This window comes from Apaloderma vittatum, unplaced genomic scaffold, assembly GCF_000703405.1.
Source record: "Apaloderma vittatum isolate BGI_N311 unplaced genomic scaffold, ASM70340v1 scaffold8124, whole genome shotgun sequence".
In the NCBI taxonomy this organism is placed as follows: Eukaryota; Metazoa; Chordata; class Aves; order Trogoniformes; family Trogonidae; genus Apaloderma; species Apaloderma vittatum.
In genome coordinates this window covers 76,115-84,031 of record NW_009714284.1, presented here as the reverse complement: position 1 = coordinate 84,031, position 7,917 = coordinate 76,115, and positions in this window count along the sequence as shown.

Genomic DNA, 7,917 nt, shown 5'->3' with positions numbered 1-7,917 from the left:
ATTTAATATACTGCTTGCCACATCTGCTGCCTTAGTTTCTTTACTTCTAGTTAGTATTAGTCCCACATTTAAAACTTTGAAAATAATTCTTCAGGTTCCTCCCGTATTACCTCCAAATTCTTTTTTTTTTCCTAGCCATCTTTCCAAGCCCAAGATATTCCAGCCAGTCTCTTACCAAAGCTTATTTTTTCTAGAGTTTCTACAGGATCTCTACAGTCTTTTCTTCCCTGAAGTTCAAATTGTATCTCTGGATTTGATGGCACAGGACAGAAGAAGGGACCTATGGCATGTTCCTTGTCCAGGAAGCAGGCTCTGTGACAGGCCTGAGCACATGACACCGTGTCATTGTACTACGTAAAGCCCTACCCAGTTATAATTCCTCAGACAGATAATGACTGACACCCCCTGCCCCCCAGCAGGTCCAGATCCAGTCTCCCCAAAACACCTCTCCAGCAGCGCCAGCTTGACTCCCTGCCCGCAAACATGGGTACTGAAACCAGGCCAGTGCTCAGGGAGCAAAGTGGTTTCTCCCTTGTGTGCAGTGAGGTGAACAGGACCTGTCTGCAGGACGTTCCTTCACCAAAGGCTTCCCTACCAAAGGCTGCGGGTGGAGATCAGAGTGCCAGACCAAGGTCAAACGTAGATCTACCGATCGTAGAAGGTTACCATGATTTTCATGTTTCCCGTGGCTTTATTACAAAGCTGTTTTCTCCAGAAAAGCTGCCAAATAGACACATCATTCACGCTTGCTCAGGCCTGCCTGTTGGCCTGTGCTGCTCCACCAGAGCCAGTAATGCTCCTGACCCCATTGGACTTGGTCCCCGTGGAGATTTCAGAGGAGGGATGCTTTTCTTCCTTAGGCCTCTAGCTGCCAGGCTTCCCCAGAACAGGCCAACACAGTATCAAAGCCAACTTATTCACTGCTAAATTAATTATGTTGTTAATTGGTTAACCTAGGGCAGACTGTATGGAAAAAATGCTTAATAGGTATTTGTTGGCAGGAGCTGGGCAGTGGAGATGCACAGATGATGACAGTGGGACATTTTGGTTGTAAAGCATCCGAAGATGATGTACAGCTGAGTGTTGCAAAATGTTGCTAATATTATTTGAAAATACAGTGTCCTCTAGAATTAAATCATAGACATTTGAGGGCTGAGCATAGGTAATTTTGGGATCACTTCACTTTTTCATGCTTAACTGGTATGGCCTTACCATTCTTTTAGCTGCGTGGTGTACAGAAGACAGTGTGGCACAAAATGGTAGTGGTGTGGTGCCACCTTAGACATTAAAAAGAAAAAAAAAGAAAGCTAGAAAAATTTCTGAAGGTAAACCAACTCCAGCAGTGTGCTGCAAGGAGTAAAGCTGAATTAAATTGCCTAAATCATTTTAGCCCAGGAGCTTGAAAATGTCAGTAAATAAATAATTGGTTATGCAAAGATTAGTCTTTTCTGCTAATAGAGCATAGGAAAGGAAAAGCAAAGCCACTAGGGGTTCCTTCTTTGATCCATAGCAGGTAATAATAACATGGACAATACCACCAAAATGAAAAAAAAAAAAGAAAAAAGACATTTCCTTTCATAGCTGTCAATCCTCTCCTTGCTTTGGAAGGAAGGCAGGTTATCACTCATGCATGTGTGAAATTCAGCCTTGTTTGCAGTATGATTGTATAAATGGAACTTTATTAAAAGGTAACTGTTATTTGCAGACCTTAAATTTAAACACAGACAAGTTCAGGGATAGATGTAAAATCAATATAACTCTTCAAGTATAGCAGACAACATTTTGAAAGGCAACTATTTAGAGTGTAGCAAGTGATTTACTGATAAGGTTGTTTGGCTGATCCATTTGTTGTTGATTTTCTATACCTCGCCCATTAACATGACTGCAAAATGGAACTGGGGGCTCGGTTTGATACTGTAGGACTTTTGTTTCATCCTCTGAAAAAATTAAATGTTTGTACAAGATAACTCCTAACATGAAGACACAATGCATTTTTACATTCAGTGTCCTGTGCATTTCAGATGATTGTTTTAATTGTGAAATTTGCTAAAAATCTTGATTTATTTTGAAATGGTTAGGTGCATACGAAACTCTAGTGATGTGCAAGCAGCGGTAATGAAATGCTGGGTCATCGGCTATGCCTTTAACTGCTATTGACTATGCCTTTGACTACTTCTTATTGTCTTTATATGTATTCTGATGAAATTATGTACGAATGCTGCAGCATTAATAGTATTTTCCTTGTATTACATGGTCTGAAATAAGCACAGTAGCCATGAAATGGAGTGCCAATATTTCCTCAATGAACCCATCTTACTACATTAGTTTCCTTGCTCGTCTGGTTCCAAGTGCCATCTAATAGGTGAATGTCATTCATCTCAGTGACATTAGTTTGATGTCAAATGTGACTTAGGCTTTGAGGTTGATGGGATGATAAGTAGCCCACCGTTTCCTCCTGTGGGAGATAACGTCTGCACCAGTCTGCCTTTTTACATTCAAAGGTCATGTCCGGTTGAGAGAGCAACATGTACAAATGGGATTTTAGGTACAAATTACCTTTTGCCCCTGAAAGTACAGGGGGGTCGTGACACAATAAATATGCAGTTTTTTTCTTCAGTCTTACCTGTTCCTCTGACTGTTCAAGCAGTTTTAATTTTTTTGCTTAAAAAGAAACTGATTTAACTTAGATATGCTTGTCTCCTTAATTAGATCCTTCACCCAAAAGTCAGCTTTTCTAAGCACCAGTCAGTCAAAAGAAGAAAAAAACCTACAAGCATAGACTGGACAAATATCTTTATATATCTAGTCACTGTGATGAGCATGGTAGAAGAACTCCTACATGGTTTGAGGACAATTTTTTGCCTGAAGAGCTTTTTAAGTGAATTTAATGATGATCTATTTTTGCCTATAATTTATATTTAGTGTTTTAGGTCTCGTATTTCACTACCTACTCTAGAGATCTGAAAAAATAAACTGAAGTATAAAAAGACGACATATAAATACATACTGATATAGTACTGAAAATGTGATGGGAAAGATTCTTATAATTTTCCAGTCTGTATTGTGCAAATAGTATTTTTAGTTGTTGTATTTGATGCATAGGCACCATATTTTGGCCTAACTTGAGTTTTAACAGGTGATGCACCATTTTTTCCCAAGGAAATACAGAGTTTATGGCGATATCACTGCCAGATCTCTAACTGCTGTCACTTTGTAGTGATAGTAGTGACCACCACCATTATGCGTGTAAATTCTACATGCACTAAGCTTTTAGACACAAGTTGAAGGGTGAGGGAGGGAGAAGAAAGAGGAGACAGGCTGTGCAATGCTTCACGACTGGCTTAAGGGATATTAAATCGACCTTAAATCCTTGCCAACTGGTTAGATGGATAGCTCGCTGTTTCTAAAATTTGCAAGTCAAAGGGAGACAGGGCCTAAATTCTTTCCGCTATGAAACCCCCACAGTCCTCTGCCTTTCAGGCAGAAGCAAAAAGGAATGGAAAATTCCAAACTAACGAGTGCTTCATTTTTTTTTTTTTCTGCAGTGCTGTGCTTAGAAAAATTGCACTCTCTTTTTTCTAAGGCAAAGAAGTAAAATTAAAGTTGTATGACTGTTATAAATATTACATGTTCAGGGTATCAAGAGTACCTGTAGTTCTCTGGTTTCTGAGGGTGTTTTTGAATTAACCCTTTATAGATACTGGGTGTTGAGAGGAAAGGATAACATTCACGCTTAGTCAAATCTTACACTGTCTATTAAGGAGAAAGTATCCTGTCTTAGAGGTTTACTCATTGGAGTAATGATTTGTGGTATCTGTACGTGCGCTTGTTTGCATGTCTGTTTTGTAGAAGTGGACTGTAGAGCATTGAGAGGAATAATGTCTTGGCCAAGTTTGCCTGATATGGAGCAAGAAATGGAATCCAATGTCTTCAGTCCAGATTCTGTCATGTTTTGTAATTCCATCATTTCGTATTCCTGAACATTAGAGATTAGTCAATGTAAGTGTTGTTTCTATATTAAATACATAGGAATTCAGCAGCAGAAGGATTCAGGATTGAGGAAATTGTGAAATTTTACTGAATTTCTCAAAGGCTGAGCAAATATGCTGTCCTGTTTCATTGACATGATTCAGAAGAGTTTCTGACTGGTCCTTTGAGAGGAGTAATATAAGACAGAAGGATGCTTGAGCTGCCAAATTCCTTGGCTGAGATGGATGTCCTAAATCTGAAGGACTCGTACAAGCAGGAATGGAGCGTGCAGGAAAGCAGACTCTCCTGCTGATCCAGACAAGAAATGTGCACTATGCAGCACACTGATGTTCAGGCAGTAGATGTTGCCTGGAATTCACTTTGTCGCGAGCTTCACTTTAGCTGAGCACTGCTCTTGCTGAGGATGAGATGCTCCGAGATATGCTTCCTACATGGTTAAAGCTCATGTGTAGCTTTCTGCTGGGTCTTGTATAAGCAGTAGAGAGACTATGTCCTCATGTCACATATTCACAACATCTTCCTACATAGAACCTATTTGTAATTTAACCCATACTGTCCAGATTACAATGCTTGAGAACTTCCATCAGAAGCCAAAGTCAAAAAGAAAACTGTGCAATTAGATGTATTCCTTCTTGTGGATAATTTTTTTAAGCTGCTTCAATTCTGCTTCTCCTCTGACTCCAGTGAATTTATTCATTGATCAAAACTTACTTTTCCCTTTCATCATAATATCCCAACCACACACCCTAGCATCTCTCCGTCTGCCTCCAGTCTTCATTTTGCAAGCTGCTCACAGCCAGTAATAATGATGTCCTTTCATTTTCTTCATAATCTTTAGCTGTCTCTGGGTTGGCTGATGTTCCCATAATTTAGGTAAATGCTACCCTGTTTAAACAAATAAACAAACACATTAAGTAGATTGTCAGGTATTAACATAGACAAGACATCTCTAACACAATTATTGTTCTGTGCATTAGTGCTTCAGGAGTGGATCTTTTCTGTGTACAGCATTGTAAGACTGGTTTGGGGGAAATGAATATCAACTCTTAAATTCACCACTCTGTCTTTACTGCAGAAGGAATCAGTCATCTTTGAGAAAATGTACCATTTTTGAAAAACACAAATAAGTTTACTAATTATGTCACAGGCAAGAGCAACAATCTGAAAAGATATTAAATTTTCTATTTAATTTATGTGGCAGTTCTTAAACGTTCCCCAGTATGCCTGTCTCTTTAAAGTATTCATTTGCTTCAAAGCTATTTTTGCTTCTGACCACTATCTGATGAGAAATTCACATGTGCTAAATATACCCATGATAATAATCTTATTTTCAGTCCTCCACTAAAAATGCTGATGGCCTGAAAGGGATTTGAGTCTTCAGTGTAACTTCCCTGCCATTATTTTTCCAGTGGATTTCAGGAGAAAGAAATGGTTAGAATGCTAAGCAATAAATATTGTCGTTATGTTGTTTACCAATAATTTTGTCAATATAACAATAATATAGCAGTAACAATATGTCAATATAATAACAGTATATATTATAACAGCAACGATGTTTATCTCTCAAAGGACTTTTCATGAATAAGTGACTAGAGAAAGGGGCTGGGAGAAATTGTATGCTCACACATACACTAGAGTGCCAACTGTGAGTAGTATAATTCCACCTGTGTGATAAACTTGGGACACAAGGGAGAGTTGCAAAATCACTGAGTTGCTCGACTAAATTTCAGTTTGTTTTTCAGATCTCTGGGCTTGAAACACAGGCCATGGTAAAACTCTTTCCACCGATAGTTTTGGCATGTTTAGGGCAAATGGGGTGGGTGGGTGTGATTATGTGCCCCGTTTTGCATCTAGCAGTTCCTGATTTAGCTCAGGAAGGTGATAGGTCTTAGGTACAACTATGCTGTTAGTAAGTGCTGAGGCCCTCTGCTGTAGTGCCCTGCAGAAAGAAGAGGGCACCTTGGCACTTGGTGCATTGTTACCTTGGAAGTGTTTATGTAGCCTACAGGTAGCAATGTCTGTGTCTTTATCTCTCTCTGCCTAAGCTGGTCTGTGCAGACAGCAGCAGCATGCTTGGAGTCCACTAGACATCTCTGTGAGCTGAAACAAGAGAGCTGAAATGAGATTCTGAAGGCTATTGATGCAAACCTTTCAGATTACCAACGAAAGATTAAAACAGGCAAATAAAAAAAATCTCCAAACAGCGACAAAATGACCAAACACAATCCCCCAGTATTTAAAAATTGGCAGATTATTGTTGGGAAAAGGTGGAGGGGAATAAATGTGTGTCTTATGCCAACAATGGTTTTATTCCTGCATTGTTCTTGTGATTAAGGCAATCTGTCAGGGTAGGATTATGTTTGAGAATGAGAGGAATAGGGAAGATTTCAGCCAGACTATACAAGATGCTGTTTTCATGAACTCCAAAAAAGTTAGGAATCGATTTAATGAACTTGCGCTTCCAGAAAACAGGTACATTCTCAAATCTTTAACTAGCATGGCCAAAACTAACTGCTTGTAAGTGTTAGATCACTCTCCAAAATAGCTTTAAAGAATGTAACACTAAATTTTGTCATGATTTTGAATTGTTTGGTTCAGTTTTGGTTTTCTTCTGCAGCCACTAAGTCTATAAGGACTTCTTTTAATCACATGAAGGCTGATTCTTATTCCAGTATCTGCTATTTAAGATAGAAGTCGTCAACTATCATTAGACTTTCAGTAAAATTATCAGCTAATCGTTTATGGTAGACTGCATTCTTCAGGGCACTATCAATGAGCCACAGAGATGCTCTCATGCACAGGCCACCATTTCTGACTCTCATGAGGTGAAATCTGATACAGTCAGTCAGAACATGAGTTTTACTAGAAATCTGAAATAGCAAGACTATACTTGCTGCATACAGATCAGAGTTAGGTCAAGAAAAATAAAAATCAAAATGATGATCAAGACCTAAACTCTTAATTTAATTTACATTAAATTAATTTAATTTTAAACTGGAGCTCAAACCTAAGCATTTGTAGGCTTAATAAAGGTAATGGCTATAGGATATTTCTCTACCGTGATTAATTTTGTGGTTTGTGAGCAGTTTCCAGACTTTATAACGGCCTTCAAGTACCTGAAGGGGCTACAGGAAAGTTGGGGAAGGACTGTTCACAAGAGTGTGTAGCAACATGGCAAGGGGCGATGGTTTTAAACTAGAGCAGAGTAGATTTAAATTAGATGTTAGGAAAAAAGTTCTTTACAATGAGGGAGGTGAAACACTGGAACAGGTTGCCCAGAGAGTTGGTGGAGGCTCTGTCCCTAGAGGTATTCAAGGTCAGGCTTGATGGGGCTCTGAGCAACCTGATCTAGTTCAAGATGTCCCTGCTCACTGCAGAAGGGTTGGACTGGAAGACCTTTAAAAGTCCATCACATCACATTCTGCGATTGATTCCGTGATTCTATGATAATCTGTGAGGGTCTCCATTTTTGCATGGTTATTCATGATGGTAGTTCTCCCTGAAGATTTGAATTAAGTTAGGGTGATATTTACAAGTTTCGTCAAAATGGTTCTAACGGTTTAACCTCAGCTGGCAGCTAAGCCCCATACAGCTGCTTGCTCCCCTGTTGGGATGGGGGAGAGCATCAGAAGAGTAAAAGCGAGAAAACTCATGAGTTGACATAAAAAAACAGTTTAATAGGTAAAGCAAAAGCTGCACGCTCAAGCAAAGCAAAAGAAGGAATTCATTCACCACTTCCCATGGGCAGGCAAGTGTTCAACCTTCTCCAGGACACGTCCATCACTCCAAACATCTTCCCTTCCTTCTTCTTCGCCTAACTTTGTATGCTGAGCATGATATCATACGGTCTGGGATATCCCTTGGGTCAGTTGGGGTCAAGTGTCCTGGCTGTGTCCCCTTCCAGCTTCTCGTGCACCCCCAGCCTAC